The sequence below is a fragment of the Dermacentor silvarum genome, chromosome 6 (assembly GCF_013339745.2).
Source record: "Dermacentor silvarum isolate Dsil-2018 chromosome 6, BIME_Dsil_1.4, whole genome shotgun sequence".
NCBI classification, from domain to species: Eukaryota; Metazoa; Arthropoda; class Arachnida; order Ixodida; family Ixodidae; genus Dermacentor; species Dermacentor silvarum.
The window spans coordinates 70838065-70857621 of record NC_051159.1 but is presented as its reverse complement, the minus strand read 5'-3'; the positions used below and the strand labels follow the sequence as shown (position 1 = coordinate 70857621).

General features: G+C 46.7%; 1 pseudogene; it reads left to right on the top strand.

Moving 5' to 3' along the window:
• The first annotated feature begins 6384 nt into the window (after nt 1-6384).
• LOC119457189 (U2 spliceosomal RNA) lies at nt 6385-6524 on the top strand (annotated as a pseudogene).
• Nucleotides 6525-19557: the final 13033 nt, after the last annotated feature.

Here is a 19557-nt window from a genome sequence, read left to right as displayed (position 1 = left end):
GTAGCAAACTTTGTGTTTACTGGCTCTCAACGCAGCGGACATCATGTGTTCCTTAGCTGCGCTCATTTAACGAGACTGTAAAGCGGCGCTTTTTGTATCAAACTGTGGAATGAAGCACCCTTATAAATTTCGCTCGTGCAAGCCCGCGCTTTGAAACGTAGGCGCGTTAGCCGCGTCACACGGCAAAAATTTACTTAATATGGGCCATGCATCCATCATTTTGATACGATTGCCAGCGTTAATGCGATTATCAGAATACTTGTGATGGGTGTATAATTGGCGATGGTATGTTTTAGATGTTATGATGACTAATATAAAGCGCGGAACATAACCAGGGGCACATATCCAGTTACCCAAGTATGCGTGAAAAAAATTCGTGGGGCCGCAACATTCATATGGGGACGAATTACCAGCGAAGCTGTTCAGACTGCACGCCATACATTATGCAATCATATGTTTTTTTATATGGCACCACACTACGCCTACCCAAGCCCCCGGAATAAAATAAGTGTCCTTATCTCTGACATGAAGCAGAATGAAATGGTTGACAATGAGGCAAACAGGGGTGCTGCGAAAGAAAATGGCAGACTCAAATGCAGTTGACATCACACGTAACGTGAAGCGTGCATGATTTGTTGAGGACGGTTGTATCAATAATCTAACTCATATGTAGTGAACGGATGTGCAGATATTATATGTTGTAGTGCTTCATATTTATAATATTTAAGATACAATGTATTTAATGCCAAGATATCAGATTAAAAAAAAACAGTGCCACATAGCGGGTGGCACTATAGGATCGGCCAATGAAAGCGGATATATACATTTCCCGCCAGCCTGCTTGCAAAAAAAAAATGACCAACGATTACGATACTCCCTAAGGCACATTTTGAGCGCAGTTGTTTGCGTGTTTTCAATTCGCCATATACTGTGGCAAGGAATTTGATTCTGAACGGCAGGGTCCTCTCGTCGGCGGCTTCGAGCCTCTGCTTCGAGCAGCAGCGGCAGACGAAGTATTTCCGCCGCTTGTGTCGCTCATTGTTGCGAAAGAAAGCGTGAACGTGGGAACGCGTGGCTCGCGCGGAGCGCATTCTCTAGCGGCGGCGGCGCAGGCGAAGTAGCCCATGCGTACTGGGTCCGAAGCCCACGCCAGTGTTTTGTCGCCGCTGTGAGAGAGAGAGAGAGAGAGAGAGAGAGTGATTGTGAAGAGGAACAAGCGCACGTCTCGTGTGGCACTCTGCTTTCCTCCTCGCCCTTTCACCATATTCTCTTCCCCCCACTTTCGTCCTTGCGCTCTCTTCACTGTCGCCGTCTTTTAAGCCCCGCTGCGCTCCGCGTCCACTCTCAACCTTCGCTGTGCTCGTTCGCTTGGTTGTGCCGAGGGACGCCGAGGACGCCGACGCTCAACGCAGAAACGAACCCCCAAGAGCTGCGCTCTCAAAAGTGGCTGCACGAGGAGAAGAATGCTTCGCAATAAAATGTTCGCAATATCAGTGCCGCTTGGTGGTTGCGCTAACTCTGCGCTCATTTTAGCAAGTGAAAAGAGAACAGTGAGAGAACTGCGGGGGCCTTTTGTTTCCTTTAACAGCGTAAGCTGTTATGGGCTCATTCCAATAGCCGTTTCGGGTCGCGATCATGCCGCCGCCGCCGCCCCGTAGCCGCAATCGCATGCGAAAAAAAGCACCCGCTCTCCGCCGGGAACGAACCCAGGCCCGCTGCGTGGGAGGCGGATACTCTACCACTGAGCCACGCAAGCGCTTGCTTGGTTGGGCCGAATGGCGCTAGAAATCGGCGATGGAACGCGTCGGCTTGCACGCGCGACGGCGTCCCAAGCGCGTTCTTGACGCATTCACTCAAACTACTAGGTAGTACTGTCGAAAAGCTCGTATAGCTTACGCTGTGACTGTGCTGCGTGTGCCGCGCCGGCCTGGCATTTTTTTAATTGTGATTGAAGGTACGCACCTCGCAATCGAAGGCCACGTAAGTTGGGCGATGACCGCACAAGCTGACCGACGCCGCGGAGACGCAACGTTGCCTGAATGCTTGAAACCCCAACGCCATATGGTTGGACCGAATATCCAATGTCCAAGCCTGGCGTGACAAAAGTGAACGTCGTAAGCGCCACCGATTGCTTCTCGCTGCCCTCCCTTGTTTCAACGGACTTTTGGTCCAGTGGACAATTGGCCACTCTCCGTACAGGCGCTATTCGAAAACCGTCGCCCTCGCTCATCAGCCGACGAGACTGAAGACACGTTTCGGTGCTTGAAGGTGACTACACTGTAAACGGAAATAACTCTCAGGTGGGAGTATAATGCTTGTCCTCTAGCGACCCCCCGGTTGGGAGTTTATTATGCTCCGAATGATCGGAGTATAATTTTTACTCCGTGCGGGCGGAATTCTTGCGTGTTGCCTTCGGAGTTTTTTTTTTCCGTCATATTTATTTTTTACTTCGAGCTGGACGGAGTTTTTTCGAGGTGCACCGAGAGTATAAAAAAGACACGTCAATTTGCGTGGAGAATTTTTATGTAGAGGCTTCGGGTCAAATTCCGAAATATACGCACAAGCATAAGCCAAATTCTGCGAAACAAGTGAACGAGACCAAACAGACCAAGCAATACATAAACACAAACATTTGAGCAACACCCGACGAAGAGCTGTGAAAGCCATCCAACGCACACTCGACACACAACAAGAAGCAACCCTGCCAGTATATATAGCCACGATAATGTGGGCCTCGAAACGGCCTAGCGAGCAGCTGTAGTGTTTTCAGAGTTACGACTCACCGGCTCGCACATATGAGATCGGTCTCTCTGAAAACAACATGAAACATAAATCCACACGGAACTGTTAACTTAGAATATTGAAAAAACAACGTTCATGGCATAATTTTTCAAAATTAGAATGCCATTCCGTGAGCGCTGAAGCGACTTCACACACTGCCGGCGTCCGCGGCCAAAAAGTAGTGCGTTAGTTACAGCATGCAAGAAAAATGTACGTGCGCGTGCTTCATGACAAAATTAGCTTCATGCGAAAGAATTGTGGCTGGATAACAATTTATTACATGTGAGCATGACCCGTAGCAGCCTACGTAACACCGAAAATTGCGTAGTCATACATTTTTTTGACCGCACTACTTGCTCCGCGTCCAAGCAATGTCTCTCGGCTGTGAAACGGAGCCATATCGCTCATCTGGCAAACGAATCCTCACGCTCGGAGCCAGCAGGTATGCTCCTAAATCAGTATGTTGGATGGAGCTGATGTTAATGCAATATCCGAAGCAACGACGTGATCAAAACAGAACTGCGCGATAACAATTCAATTCACATCGCTCAGTATTAAGAAGCTTTATTCACAGTACGTACTTACGTCCTACCGTGTTTATTGGGCGAGGATATCCGTACACAGATTCATAAAAGAGTTGCTTGCACCACGGTCTAACTTACTGGCAGCACAGCACCGTGACGAAGTCGGAATATGGCATTCATGTGCGGCTATCACGGACGTTGTCGCTCGAACCGTGGCTGCTGTTGCCATTGCTACGCAGCACTTTACACCGGACGTTGTCAGAATATACTCAAAAGGACATAAAAGTGGTATTGAACTCACTGAGGAACACAAGTCAAGGTCACGCAACACAGAAGCACAGCCAGAAACCCGAGCCGACATCACGAGTCAACCGGCAGCTTCGTGGTCACAACTAAGCCTGTTTCCGCACTTGAAATCGTTGCTCTTGCATTCATCGTTGCCAGCAGAGTGATCACAGCTAACGCAAATGAAGATGAGATGCAGTGAGCTTCAGACAGTCCTATAACACTTTCTGGAAGGAAGTATAGGAAAGAAAATCGGCGAAACGCTGGCACGGAACGACACTTCACAGATGTAAACAAGCCGTCAGCCATGAGCACCGCCGACTCCGCCGAACGCGGCCGGTCGCTGGCGCGGCGCACAGCCTTATGGGAAGCACCACGTGACCAACCTGTTCTGGCAGGGGAGTTTTTTAAAACTCCCTGTGCGGAGTTCCCGGGGAGAACAAAACTTTGAAGGCGGAATAAAATCATGTCATGTCCGCCCTTATCCTCCCACAGGTTGTGAGCGGAGTGAAACGAGGGAATGCCGTTGTATTCCTCCCATACATCGGAATAAATATTCAAGGATGGGAGTATATAGGGCACATCACCTCGTTAAAATTCCCATGCGGGGGTATTTTCGTTTACAGTGTAGGCTGCACGCCTTTGACTTGGTGGCTTCCACAGTTTTCCTCCCCTGTCTCTTTCCCATTTTTCTAATCCCATTTTCCCATTGCCCAGCGTAAGGTATCCAACCTTCTTGTGGTTAACCCTCTGCCTTCTACCTCTCTTTTCCCTTCCTTCCTCTTCGTCTGCAAAGGCTCTGTGTTGCCCTTACGGTTCTGGATTCATCAGCATTCTGGGGGAAGCCGTGAATCCAGCAGAGTGTCAATCTACAAAAGAGCTACTATGCAAGTGTGCGCCTGTGGTGACGCATGCGCCGTGACAGTTTCTGATTCTGGCAGGCACTTATTCGAAGAGCCACAGAAAAAAAAGAGACATGCTTCTGAACTAAAATCATGCGGTGGCATCAAGTGAAACAGGGAACGAAGCCTCAGCTGAATTAGATCTGTTGGAAGGCGGACCGGAAAACAGTGTTACCGACACATTTTCTTTTCTTTGCTTTCGCGCACCTCAGCTCTACGAATGCGCGACTCTGTCACGGCAGGAACGTCAGCCAGGCCGCTGCCAACGCTCGCCCATGCATGCCTCTGCATTCGCCTGTTCGAGCTGCCCAGAGGGCGCCAGTCAAGCGTGCGGGGAGTGCCATGACAACCAGTGGCGCATTTTAGCCGCTAGCGTGGAGTTGCCGCACAGTGACTGGCGAGGAGAATGGCGGCTCGCGGCGCGAGTCAGAACGAGGAAAAGCCAACGTCGGAGCTGCGAGCTGAACGGAGAAGTTTGAACGCTTCACGATATTGAAAGGGTTGCGGTGTATTGTTTTTTCATGTTTTTGAAGGTATTAAATGATCAACCGTGCATGTGTAACGGAATCATCCGCATGGAACTAACGTTTTGATGAAGGAATTGACCTTCGTCCCCTTGTCGAGACGTTAGGTCCAGTTCGAGGCTTCCCCTTTTCGGTTGCGGTCGATAAAGTCAAATATTCATGTGCCTGCGAACCAAATTCGTTTAAGAACATCAGTAACAAAATCAAGTAAATTGTGGTGGAAGTATTACTGAAAGAAACTACATAGATAATTTGTCAGGAGTAACACCCGACAATTCATACACAAGATACATATTTACAAGAAATACGCAGATGATTAATGACATCAATACAAATTGCAGCCTGTTAATAGAGTACACTGGCCGTGACAACACTTAAAGGTAATATTCAATGATATTTAAACAGCAATGAACATAACACAAGACTAGTTGGCAAATGAAGCAGCGCGCAGAACAGCCAGACACTAAAAGTGCAACAAAAATTGTTTAGTGCCTGTACAGAATGAATGCAGCTAGTACTGTGACAAGTGCCAACAAGACGAACAGTAAAATATGGTTGATGGAAAATGTTTTAGGTATAACTTGGCAGAAAAATATTTCTTGAGAGCGTTTTTTTTAGAAACCAATGTGGCAAGAGGCAGTGTCCGAATAGCTTAATTTTTATCCACGTAGTCTCAATATAATGCAATCGATTTGATCAAACCGAACCAGTAGAATGTTTCTGAATGCCAAAAAATCACATCTTGATTCAAAATTCATTGCACGAAGCAGAGGCCGTCACTATTTCAAATGCCTGAAAGCTCCAGGCCGAAGCTTACGTCTGATTTGCTTTAAATACTACACCAATCAGCTTTCACCAACACACAAATCTATACTATGGACAATAAAGGGACGGTTTGGGACATATGCTTCAAATTGTTCAAAATTTCACTGAGAATTAGTAGGCGTATTGGACCCTGCTGCAGCAGTGAGCTTATGAGCTAGAGATAACGAAAAGAGTAGAGGTTTACTACCCTATATGTATACGCTCAGGGAGGGATAATGGGGACATAAACAGAAAGAGAAACAGAAGTGACGTGTGAGTGAGGGCGAAAGAGGTGAAAGGGGTGGAAACGCGACACAGTTCACTGTGCATTTAAAGGCATATTGCAGCGGTAACTTATGCTAAAAATTCTTTGGCCCTCTAGCAGATTTCGTGCAGGTAACGCTCAAAATCACATTTCTGGGATCAAGGACATCAAAGAACTGCGGCCCGAGCGATGTGACCACTGAAATAGACCAATAAAACAGACTACTCACACGCCACTTAACACACAACTCGCACAACAGATGGTAGAAGCAGATAGGAAGTGCAAGTAAGAACTAAATGATCTACCTCTCGGCCTTTTGGGCTAAGATCAATTGTGTAGTATCTGTTCTTATCAGCTTAATATCTGATACGGCCCTATTATGGGTCTTTCGATATTAAATGAACTACCAGATAGCGAGATTCGGTGGTTTCCAACTTTTGCAACCAGGAGCAGGGCCATCGATGATGACGCGTGGGTGTTTGAAACGGCTATACGTCTTCGCGTATAGTGCCCTGTGGTGTGCCTACTCGCTCAGCAGTTAGTCGTTGGTCAACGAGAGGATTTTAATGAAGAAATTTTGGTTATTGTCAGTGGTTTTCTGCGATCGCGGTTTTGCTCTTTGCAACTGGGAACACCACAATGAGTGTACCTTCCTATACGAAAGGTGACTATTGCTACCGCTATTAAGCATATTGGTTTGACAAGTGGCTCGTAGTGGCAGTGTTTCAAAATCATGTGAAAACACGTGTGCCCTGATACTGCTTCATACATATGGAAAATAGATTCACTCTCCTGGACCAATACGTCAATGTACTAGAAGAAATATTTTAGGTACACACGATGCCGCGTAAGTGATTTTCCTTAAAACAGGTGGGGGCAGATTGCAAACACGCTTGCGTATTGCGCAAGCCACAGCAGCTATGGCATTGGGACGTAAAACCGCATAATTTTAGTCGCTAGTCAAACGAATCTAACGAGATGGAAGCCTTGACCAACGCAGGCGAACGAAGACAGGACATTCATGGTATGATTATGGCTAAGGTTTGGGGTCCTCGGAAAGTTGTGCGTGTGAAAGAACAGTCGGACGGTTGTTTCTGAACACGCAGAAGCGTCCTCCCTGCCACACTCAGGCCAATCCCGCATCTCGTGGCGCTGTCTTGGAACCAATCATGGTAGCTAGTGCGTCACGCCCACAAAAAAACTCATTTCGCCTTGTCCATTAATCTACCCCGGCCGTCTAAGGTGACAGAGAGGGAGGGCGTAATCAGTTCCTGCACTGAAGCGCACACCCCAAGCTGTGTTCGCACCACGTGAGGCTAGAATTCTGCAGGCACTTCGAAGACGGCGCTGATCATCTACGTGTAGCATTGCCCGAAGAACGTGGATGAAACTCTCTTTCGTATCATTTCGTACATCCGTGGCTTTGCCTTCCCCTTTTTAGTGTCTCCGAACAACCGTTCCAACACAATGCGTAGTGAAAATAAAGCGAAAAGTGTGAAACGCGAAAGGGCGCGAAGCGTTTACGCAGGTCTCGATCCGGCTGCGATAAGACCGGCACGATAGATCCCACCATTTTCTAACAACGAGGCTAAAGCCGTGGTTTGTCCCTCCGCTCCTCCACCGCCTTCACACCAGAGCATTATGTACAGTCTTGTATTGTATTTTAAACGAACAAAAAGGCTGACTCCCTCATTATTTCTTTTTCCTTTTTTCACCCGTCTTTCTTTGTTGCAATGCGTTTGGCTCATTTGTGGGGGACAACTGGGCTGTTTTCAGGGCACGCACGTTCCTGTAGGAACGTCCATTTTGTCCAGATGACCGAGTCAGGGGGAAAATGGCTCCTGTCTAGATCGAAACACGGCTGAGAGCATTTGGGGACGGGCTCCAATTGTTCCTCTTTTCGCCGAGGGAAGAAATGGAAGAAACAGATCAGATAGACCTAAGGATAGGTTGCGCGAGGGAAAAAGAGAAAGCGAGGAAGTAATCTCGCCTGATCCCACCGGCAAACTTCCATCAAGCTTTATCAGCAACATTCGTTCCATATAGGGGCGGTGCTCCGGCTACGAAGTGCTCAGCTGAGCCCCTTGCTCTATATTGTACTCCGGGGTGCTGCCCCAAAGCCACAATTCCCGAAAGCAGCTCTTTTACGTTTCTTTATACTAACCGTGACTGCATGCTCTGCGGTGAATGCACCGCATGAGAATGAAAAGCGTGTAACAAACGAAAAATCAAAGCATGTAAAACAACGTAAAAAACTGTAGCATAGTTGACCTTCTTTATAACTTGATATGTTTTATCTAAAAAAAAAGTTTTTTTTTTGTAGTTGTGGCTTTCAGAGAGTTGGTTATGTTTTTTGTGCTTGGCGAAACTGGCTCTACATGAGACATTTTGCTTTAGTATATTTGTTTATAGCATGTATTTCTATCGAGCGGTGTACAATGTTGGCATCATATATTAGGTTGCGTTATTAAGCTCGTATAGCGTCACGTTTCTTCACAGCCGATACGATTTGTTGGCCAGGAACACCTACAATGAATCAACAGTGATTCTTGTTTCTAGGAAACTTTTGACGACAACATTGTTTATAGTTGGAAAATTTGACATTAAATCTTTATTACAGTGACGAGGGGTTCGAAGAATGCTACGGTGAAGTGCAACGGAATTAAAATTCGTGCGGACTTGGAATGAAACATGCAATAATTTTGACAGCTACGTCAATAGTGCGAATTAATATATAAGTCATTGATTATAATTTGTGACCGTGCGCAAGACTCAAATATTTGAACCTAAATCCGCGAATGACGCGAAATCCATGCTTACCAAGTAAAGGTGGGAAAATTAAAGCTAATGGTGCAGCTAACACTATATGGTAGTCTGATAATTAATTTTACTCATGTTTTACATCGTGACAAAAAGCTTCAGTTACTCGAATGTGCACTTAAACCTGGACGATAACTAAATAGCACCAGAATAGCAGCTACCAATTACATGTGGAGAAACGAACCACGGCATAATACTCGACAACAATGATGCCTTTTGACAGTCTTGTAAGTACACCAACCTCTATCAGTAATCGAGAGCTCTGGTTTTCTAAAACTTCACATCGCAGGTTTGTTACTCTGTTGAATAGCGAGATCTACGAAACGTGCTTGCCCTTTCCCACTTTTTAACACACGGGGAAACGCAAGATCTCTCGCTTTCTCATATGTGTGACTTTCTCGTTGCGGTCTGCGATGAGCCATGTGTATAATCTGTGATTTGTGAGTATGGCAAATTTTGTACTGTCTGGAATTTGTACAGAGCGGTCTCCTGTTAAAGGGAACACCGGGGCGCGTGGCGTCTGCTTCGCGCCACCATCGGCCGGCGGCTGCAACAAGTTTCGCGCAGGCGCAGAGAGTTTCGCGTGGGAGTAGTGGAGACCCTGACGTCACGAAAACGGCGCGAAACTTGCTTTCGCGCGCCTTCAGTTTCTCCCGCCCGCCATGCGTTGTCCAAGTGGTGGTCGCCCTGCCGCTCGGAACGTGCGTTTCTTAGTTTTCCCGTCTTTCCGTAAGAATCTGAGCTTCGTTCTCTGTGAAAATGCCTTGCTGCTGCGCGTTTCAATGCAGCAGCACGTCAGAGAAAGGGCTAGCTAGCATTATTTTCTATTTCCGGAGGAGAACAGAATGTCGTTGGCCGGTTCCGTGGCTCCATAACATCGGGAGAAAGGATTTCGCGCCTTCTAAGCACGTCGTTCTTTGCGAGGTGAATCTTACAGCTTACCTTATATTCGTAGTTGAAGTTGCATGGAGATTTTAATGCTCTTTGCACAGCCGGACTCTTTGTTCAGTCAATACAGAGCACCTATAACTGTGCATATAGTTTTTTTTCTTTTTTTAAGCAAGTCGCCGAACTTTTTGTTGAATCTTCGCGCATGACAAAGTATTTTGTGTTTTCGCGCGTGAGTTTGTTTTCAAATGTATGTAATTTATAAGTTATTGGCTGTAACTCCTATTCTGTAATGGTGTGAGAGAGTGTGTGTGTGTGTGTGTGTGTGTGTGTGTGTGTGTGTGTGTGTGTGTGTGTGTGTGTGTGTGTGTGTGTGTGTGTGTGTGTGTGTGTGTGTGTGTGTGTGTGTGTGTGTGTGTGTGTGTGTGTGTGTGTGTGTGTGTGTGTGTGTGTGTGTGTGTGTGTGTGTGTGTGTGTGTGTGTGGTGTGTGTGTGTGTGTGTGTGTGTGTGGTGTGTGTGTGTGTGTGTGTGTGTGTGTGTGTGTGTGTGTGTGTGTGTGTGTGTGTGTGTGTGTGTGTGTGTGTGTGTGTGTGTGTGTGTGTGTGTGTGTGTGTGTGTGTGTGTGTGTGTGTGTGTGTGTGTGTGTGTGTGTGTGTGTGTGTGTGTGTGTGTGTGTGTGTGTGTGTGTGTGTGTGTGTGTGTGTGTGCGTGTGTGAGTGCACGTGTGCACGCGTCTATGTGTGTGAGCGCGAAGGTCAATATTTTGTACTTAACGTGGTACCTTTTTTTCTAACCAATAATCGGTGCGGTCCGCAACCTTCGGTGCCGCCTAGATCATTCTGTAGTTCAGTGCCGTCAGATACGAAATACTGGTAGCGATTTTCATCGTGCGAAAAAGCGTGAATAAGTATTATTTTGTTTAATTAAACCAAACAATTATCTTCTTTTCTGCATATGTATAGGTATGTGAACTTGAGTTCGGTGAAGCGAAAGTATAAAAATAAGTCAATTAACAACCGCTCAATGATATCTTGGCAGCCACCGTGAAGTAAAACGCTATACGCACGGAGGCGAAGTTACGAATCTGGCATGTATTATTCGCGCATGCTCATAAAGTGCAAGGCACGTGCTTCTGATTATATCCCTCAATTATGATAAACTTGGCATTTTGAAGTCTGTAAGCTAATCATCAAGTGCCATAGTCTTAGAAGTTTCAGTGTGAGCAATCAGCCTTTTTTTTTTTTTTTTACTTAGGGTACTCCTAGAGGTGATGGAATGCAGTTTCTCGTCGTTTCATAGTGACGGAACAAAGGCGCGCGTGTAAAGTTCTATGTTGGCTGTGTCGCAAACACAGCACGTATTTTGCACAGTGGACATTCGTACAAAGTCTTTTGGCCCACTCATTTTGGCGAATTCAGTTTAAGTAAACTATTACATTTCTTCTTGGTTACCTTCTCTGAGTCTTTTAAGAGCCAGGATTATGAACCAAATTCTCGTTTATACTCTACGCAGCTTATATTATTTGAGCCCAATGCACCTCCGCGTTACGGACAGCCCAAGTGGCGACGTAGAGGCGAACAGCTCAGCCTCTGCTTGGCACTCATTTGTCGGAGTGCTTGTGCTTGTATTTATCGAAGCGTCCTAAAAAAATGTCACGACGTTCTATCGGAAGCGTACATTCGTCATGACCGTTTCACAAGGGTTAAATTCCCATACAACGCTTCAAAAGGCCAAATAAACAAGCGCGCGCATTGATGCTAATGCGACTGCAGCGAGCCAAAGGACGGTTCAGCGTGCCGTGCGCACCTCGCCGTCCCGGGGAGGGGAGAAATCCGAGGAGAATTAACGAGGAAAGCGCGCGCACGGAGGAGAGCGTCGCTACTTTCAAGATGCTTTACAAGGGCGTTCGTTCCCGACTCGCGCTCTCTTTCTCTCTCATTCCCGACGCGCGCTCTCTTTCTCTCTCGTCCGTAGCTCTGGTTTGCATGTAGTCCGCTAGGGGCGCTGCGGTGCACAAGGGCGTTTGTTCCCGACGCGAGCTCTCTTTCTCTCTTCAGCCATTGATGATAACGGTCGGTGCACAAGCGCATTCGGTCCCGACGCGCGCTCTCTTTCTCTCTTCAGCCATGGATGATAACGGTCGCTTCTGATAACGGCGTGCCCGCTATGGATGAAAAGGCGAGAGTGGCGGGTCATCTGCAAGCGGACTCGAGGTCTCGCAAAGCAGCTGCAGCACGGCCACACAGACAACAAGCGGACGCGGAGTCTAGGGCCCGGGAAGCTGCAGCAAAACGGCAACGCCGGCAAGCGGACCTGGAGCTGAGGGGTCGCGAAGCTCGCGCTTGAACCGAGCATCGGCGCCACCAACCTCCGGTAGAGAACACTTCCGGCGTATTTCCGCCGCTTCCCGCGCTCTCGCTGCCTCTGGGTCCACTTGCCGGCGTCGCGCTTGAACCGAGCATCGCCGCCACCATCCTCAGGTAGAGAACGCTTCCGGCGTTTTGCCGCCACTTCCCGCGCTCTCGCATGTACGGGGGGGAGGGGGATTCATGGTTACCCGAATGATCCCGGTGCTTCGCCCACTCATCATCATTCACTTCGTGGATATGCGGTGTTTTTGAGAGTTAATCTTTTTTCGCTGAGTTATTGTCATTTTGCTGAGTCATGCTCATACCTATGACTTCTACCATCATCCTTTAGTGTTTTCTTCACTTAGTACCTACGTCAGAACCCATTTGAGTGTTTTTTGAGTATTAATCTTTTTTTACTGAGTCATTGTCATTTTTGCTGAGTCATGGTCATGACTATGGCTTCTACCACCATCCTTTAGTGCTTCCTTCCCTTAGTGCCCATGTTCGAAACCATTTCAGAGGTTTTAGAGTGTTAATATATTTTCGCTGGGTCATTGTCATTTTTGCTGAGTCATGCTCATGACTTCTTCCATTATCCTGTATTGTTTCCTTCACTTAGTACCTACGTCAGAACCCATTTGAGTAGTTTTTGAGTGTTAATATTTTTTTGCTGGGTCATTGTCATTTTACGCGGCTGTTTTGTGACCTACATGACACGCGTGTCATGACATTCACCTATCATTTATGTTCGACGTACACTGTTGTCATACTGTGCCAATTTTGGTACCTAGCAGGTTAACGAAACGACCATGAGAGCACCAAGACGTAGGCAGCTGTTTCATGACCTATATAACACATGTCATCATATTCATGTCATGACCTATCATTTATGTTCGTCATACACTCTTGTCATAGTATACCAATCTTGGTAAATACAGATACTCTCAAAGTGGCAAAAGGACGCTGCAGAGGTCACTTCAAATTACGGAGCCGGCGAGAGCACTCCTTTCATCACAGTATACGTTTTGCAACCATCTTCGATGCTCAAGCTGCCCACTAGGCTTCATTAAATAATTTCTTTAGTGCAAAAGTGTGAAATACTTCATATTTTTGCAAGGAACGGACAATTTCCTCTTGTGAGTAGGACTTCTAGTTTCATACCAAGAAATAAAAATAACGAGCTCACTTTTTGTTTAATTACGCAACAGAATTATGCCGCCTAGTACACGGAAACATGCGTTTTCTCAATGCAACAGCAACGTGGCTTTGCAAAGCGCCGAGTTTCTACTGGTTGCAAACGGGTGACGTGATCCTCACTTCAATGGAGTTGAACGCCGCGCAAAGCATCAAGTTGCCCGCGTTTCGTTCGTGGTGGACGGCGTAGTCGCCGACTCTCTGGAAAACAAATTTGTTGCGGAATAAATCGAGTAATTATTGCCAAAGTAAGCGAATGCCGTATGTAGACCGCTTAGACCAAATGGACACACATTAGCCGTATACTTCCGAAACACACCAGTGGCCTCAGATAACCATGTCTGATGAAAGCGACGCAAATTATCATCGACAGGTTTTGGTAGATGGTCCGACAGCGTTGGGACGACGACGATGTGACGTCAATGAAATGACGACAGCGTGATGGTGGTGGCATGACAACGACTGCGCACCTGAGCTGCGCACCTGAGCTCCAACATGTTTAAACACTGCCACAGCGTTGACCCGAAAGCAAAAAGAAAGTTTTGAATGTCCCGGAAAGAAAAGTAACGTACAAGTACGAGAGAAACGGCTTCACGCCTAGTGAAGCAGTACCTTCTTTTTTGTATGCTGAATGACTTGTGTTTTCAATCTTTAGTTAGCGCTGCGCGTACAAGGGGACGCTGGCTGGAACCCATTTAACCCAAGCGGCCTGCTTCCATGTTTTTATTCCGTAGCAATGTATGGTTTCTCATGCGGACTTTCCAGTGCGTTCGAATTAGGCGAAAAGTGGGCAATTACCGCAGTCGAATTGACGGGAGTGGACCGTTATCAGAAGACCAGTGTAACCTTGGTGCACGTTTTTAAAGATGGCTCCGCTCTGCCATCGTCTTTGAACGCACAGTCAAGGCGGTGGACGGACGGAAAAAAACATTTTATTGATAAAAGCACCTGCGAGGCTGCCGGCCGGGGCTCAGGCCACCCGGGCATTGTGTGCGGTCAGGCATAGCCTTTCCACTGCTGCCCAAGCCCGCTGGATTGCCCATAGTTGATCGTGTAGATCTGAGCTAGTCAGAACGCTTAGCCATCGCTCCTCGAGAAGGTCCACTTCTATGTTGTCCTCTCTGTGTATTGGTCTGATTCCATAAGACGTGCGCCATGTCTGCGTGTTAGTGCTTGCAGAGCTTGCAGCTCGCTTCTGGCTATTGTCTGGAATTTACTCTGTTTAAGTGTACTGGGTCTATGATAGTTCTGGTTTGCAACCTGATCCAATCTGTTTCTGACAACGACGCCACTTCCGATTTGGCGCCTACCACGCGCCAAACGTAAGCGAAACACGGTTGTCTTCAGCGAGCCGAAGGGCGCTTAGCCAGTGGACTCGTCACGGCGGACGCGGTATCTACGCTACGTAGCAGGCCGCAGCTACATGACGCCGTAGTGCGCATGCGCAGCGTTTGCTTTGTGCAGAACAAGGCTTGAGTGCGTGCTCGCCCTAATATGTAGCAGTCCGACCATGCTACGTGGTGCGGACCGGATTTGTCCTTCGCCAGCTTGGCCGATAGATATTAGTGGCTATGGTGTTGGGCTGCTGAGCACGAGATCGCGGGATCAAATCCCGGCCCCGGCGGCCGCATTTATATGGGGGAGAAATGCAGAAAAACACCCGCCCACTTAGATTTAGGTGCACGTAAAAGAACCCCAGGTGGTACAAATTAATCCGGAGTCCACCACTATGGCGTGCCTCATAATCATATGGTGGTTTCGGCACGTAAAACCCTATAATAAAGGTAATAAAAAGGTAGTAGCCACCCAAAATTTGCGAATCCTTGAAGTGCTACCAATCAGCCTGCCAATGGCCTACCTGGAGCGGCCAGGAGTGAGCGCGCGCTGGCAGGCGGGAGTATGGTCTGACCTTACGTGGATTGAGGCTAGATGAGCGTTGAAAAGTAGTCGTGGATTTAGGCTAGTTGAACGTTGAAAACTATTCGAAAATGGTGACACCCGATGGCTACGACACCGATAAACAGGGTGGCCAAAGCTTTTTTCCTACGCTGGCTGCCGCGGCCCAGCGTGAGCCGGCGATAGTCGGCTTCTTCCGGAAGTACGTAATTATTATGGAAATTTGAAAGCACATTCTCGCTTACTTCACCTTGCTTATTGAACTTCGTCAGTAAATATACACGGTAGCAGTAGGAAGAAGCGCACTGATCCAAACACCCTTTTGCCAAGCCGTCAACTATGGGCCAATAGCAGCCGCATTTGAAAATCCGCTATATGATGAAGTAAAGCGCCCAGAAGAGAGCTAGGAGAAGGCTTGTGTTGAAATGAGAGCGTTTGAGAGAACGGTGTCTTCGAGCTAGCTCCGCTTGCGCGCTTCACGCGCCGCGCACGACTGCAAAACTTGGCTGAGGCGTTCACAGCAGCGTATGCCATCCGCGGTCTATGTTTTTTTTTTCACCAAGCCCGAGGGGTGTTTAAGGGCCCCTTTAAGAAAATTTTAATGTTTCGGCTGCCGAAGGCGCTCCAGTAAACATTTGTGCACTTATTTGCTCGCCGGCGCGGCGGGAAACTAGACGCGCGTTAAAGAATGTGCGATTCAATGTGAATAGCTTGGAGGAACTGGCACTGATTGGAAAACGTCTCATTATCTATAGTCCCCTGTGCTGAAAGCAAAGTGGAATAAATGCCCTAATTCAGTTTTCACGGGGTCGTAGACACCTCCTTCGCGATGACACGGACAGGGCCGCACCCTCCGAGACATCGCTTTTCTTTTCTTTTATTAGTTTCTTTTTCGTATCGTAGCCAACGACCACGTAGCGTGGCGAAGACCGATCCGTTATGCCATAGTACGCACAATTTCAACACGCACCGCTCCTGTCATTTAAGGCATACGCGCACAGATCCACGATGCTCCCCTTCTCGGCATCAATCGCATGGCCCAGGAAAGGCTTTTCCTATGCAGTCGGCGAGGAACGTCGTCATCATCTGCAACACTGCTCTTTCTTTTTTTTTCTTTTTTTTCATGCGGCTGTGACAAATGGCTATCTAAGGGTGTGGACCATTTCTTGCGGAATGATGACGACCTCGGAGAACTGAAAGAGCGCCACGTTTGATGGCATGTCGCATTACCGGCGATGCTGTCACGCACTGCGACTAGGCCGCAATCGGTTGACATTCTGCTGTCAGAGGCCGGTCACGCGTGCCCTTTCTACTTAGCCGAGCGTGACATCTACACGATGTTTGGCCAGAGCGGGCGGGGCGTGGGTCAGTTATATTTGTTTATCCACTGCAAATCGTGCCGTTACCTTAAAATGTTTCCATCGAGGTAATACAAAACTTAAGGTTTTAATCATCACCAAGACTCACTGATGTGCTTTTTATATAATTGGACTTTCCATTCACGATATATCTTGGTCGAACGAGGGAGAATGAAATATCAGTGATGGTGCTAGCTGCTAGTAGATCTTAGGGAAGAATGGGCATGAGAATCAGGCCTACACCATAAAGCGCAGGACATTCATTCATGATGAAGAATGCCATGAAAAAGAAGAGCATTTCCTAAGTAAATAAAGGTTGCTGCGAATCGGCGGCCAGAAAGTCCCGCACGTTCAACTATATCTCAGACACTGCAGTTTAAAATGATGTGCACCCTTATCCACGTTTAAGGACGTAAATTATTTGACAGTGTACTGGGAACATAGCCTCAATAGCAACTTAGCCATGAAATGGAGATGGTAATATTTGTCCAGCAAAGGCTTTTGACGGCTTTGTTAATATAAGCATGAACGGTCTGTCAACACAAATGTTAGATGTTCCGAAGAGGAGTTACAAAGGGAAAGAATACGGGTTTCAATTGCGATCAGCGTTGAAGGCTGACTTGCCTCTGGAATTATTTCTTGAATATTAAAAATACAAGAACGCGGGAACCTTTAGGCAAACGGAAAACTGCACTGCCCCTTTCCAAAGACGTAGTTTGTATTATGTAACTTCTGTAGCTTTGTCAGCCTGGGATTCATCACATGCTTCCCTTGTGCAGATGTATTGAAAATTCAGCCAATCGGTATTAACGGATCTTGCCTGAACAGCGCAAAGAAACCGTATACACCGCCGTGACTTGTCATTTTTTCTTCGTTTGTGCGTTTTTTTGCGTTGTTTAGCCACACTTAGTTCACTGTGCGTGAACATAATTTTCAAATTCCAGCATTTCGCGATAAATAATGATGCACAACCTATATTTCTGAATTATTTCTGTAGCATAATAGAAGGCAAACTCACTTCCAATAAGTACTTTTTTCAGAAAGAACTAAAACACAACGCAAACCCCCCTATGAAGATGCTGACAGCGCTTAATAAATCTTATTCACATATATTGAGTGAGTGACATAACTTTATTTGAAATCCGTCGATTGGGAGGCCCGGGCCTGGGGCCGTCTAGATGGACACGGCATCCATGGCTCGCTGGACGGCCCAAAGTTGGTCTATGACTTCTGAGCTGAGTAGCGTGGCCGACCACCGTGCCCGTAGATTTTCCGGGGAGACTGCCATTTTTTCTTGATATACTTTACATCCCCACAACATGTGTTGAAGGGTGGCTCTAGCAGACTTGCATAGCTTGCATATATCGCTGGCGTATATCTCAGGGTAGAAAGTCTTTAACTGCACGGGATTCACATAGGTTTCTGTTTGTAATCGCCTCCAAGCAACGGACTCGGTTCTGTTCAGTTTAGTGTGAGGCGGTGGTAATATTCGCCTCTGATTTTGATAGAATTTTGTAATATCTCTAAATCTTGTTAATCTGTCTTTTTCTCTCCAGATCTCCTCCTCCGCGTCACCCTGACCGATGGAAGTCACTCCTTGCTCAGCTCGGCGAGTAAGACGTCGAGCTTCGCGGTGTGCTACCTCGTTGGGGTTGATTGCGTGAATGCCTGGAGTCATATGTGCTGGGAACCAGAGCAATTGCCTGCCGTTCGTCTCTGCGTTAGAGAATTTTGCTTTGTTGACTATGATGATGCGCCACGCCTCAGGAGAGATCCTACCCTTAGCATGGTTTCTATGGCTGCCTGAGAATCGCTAATTATGTATTGAGCGTTTGTGGAGACCAATGCTAGTGCAATGGCTACCTCTTCTGCTGTCTCTGAATGTTTGTATTAACTGACACGCTTGTAAAGGCCTTTTGGGTGTGGATCTACGACTACTGCCACGTAGCTATTTCTGTGTGGGTATTCAGCCGCGTCTACGAAGGCTGCTCTGTCGTCTGAGCCATAGCTTCGGATCATTTTCTCGGCTCTTCTCGTCTGCCCTTGTAAACGGGATGCATGTTCTTGGGTATATTTGTTACTTGGAGTTTGTCGCGAATTTATCTCGTTATCGTCCTCTTTTCCTAGTATTGATTGTGGTAATTCATTCCTAGCTTGCGTAGCATATGCCGTCCTGTTTTGGTTTTGGTTAGTCGTTCCATCTGGGATGTTTGTTGCGCTTCTATGAGTTCGTCCAGTGTGTTGTGGAGTCCCTAACTTTAGGAAGAGATTGCTCGTACTGATTGGAATCCCTAGTGCTAGTTGTATGCCTTTTTATGAGGTTGTTAATTTTGGTCTTTTCAGCTGCAAACCATTGTGGAAGGCTGCTATGTATGATCTGACTGATTATGAATGATTGTATGAGCCGTATGATACTTTCTTCTTTCATACCCTGGTGCTTGTTAGTAATTTGTTTGATTAATCACATGGTGTTCGTTACCTTTGTGTCTAACTTCCTTATTGTTTCCCCCGTTTGTACCTTTGTTCTCGATTATTAGACCCAGTACCTTGAGCGATTGACTATTGGATATTCCGCCCGTTCTGGTGTTAACTTGAATATTCAGAACGCCATTCTTATGTCGTTTAGCGAATATCATATAAATTGTAATTTTTATCTGATAGAACAATATAATAGGGTGGCCCAGCTAACTTTGTCAAAGCTGCTCAACGAAAAAAAAAAGATTAACAAACATGCAACATACGATTTTAAAACCTACCTTGCTTGATCGCCAACCTCTAACTACCGAACACCTTAGGCCTCATCATTGTAACTGGTACGATGTTCTTTAACACACGGTAGAAGAAACTGGATGACAACGCATGAGAGAAACACTATGAATATTGTTATGAACAAAAACTCACGTAAATAGACAGAATTTATATATATAATATATATATATATATATATATATATATATTATTATT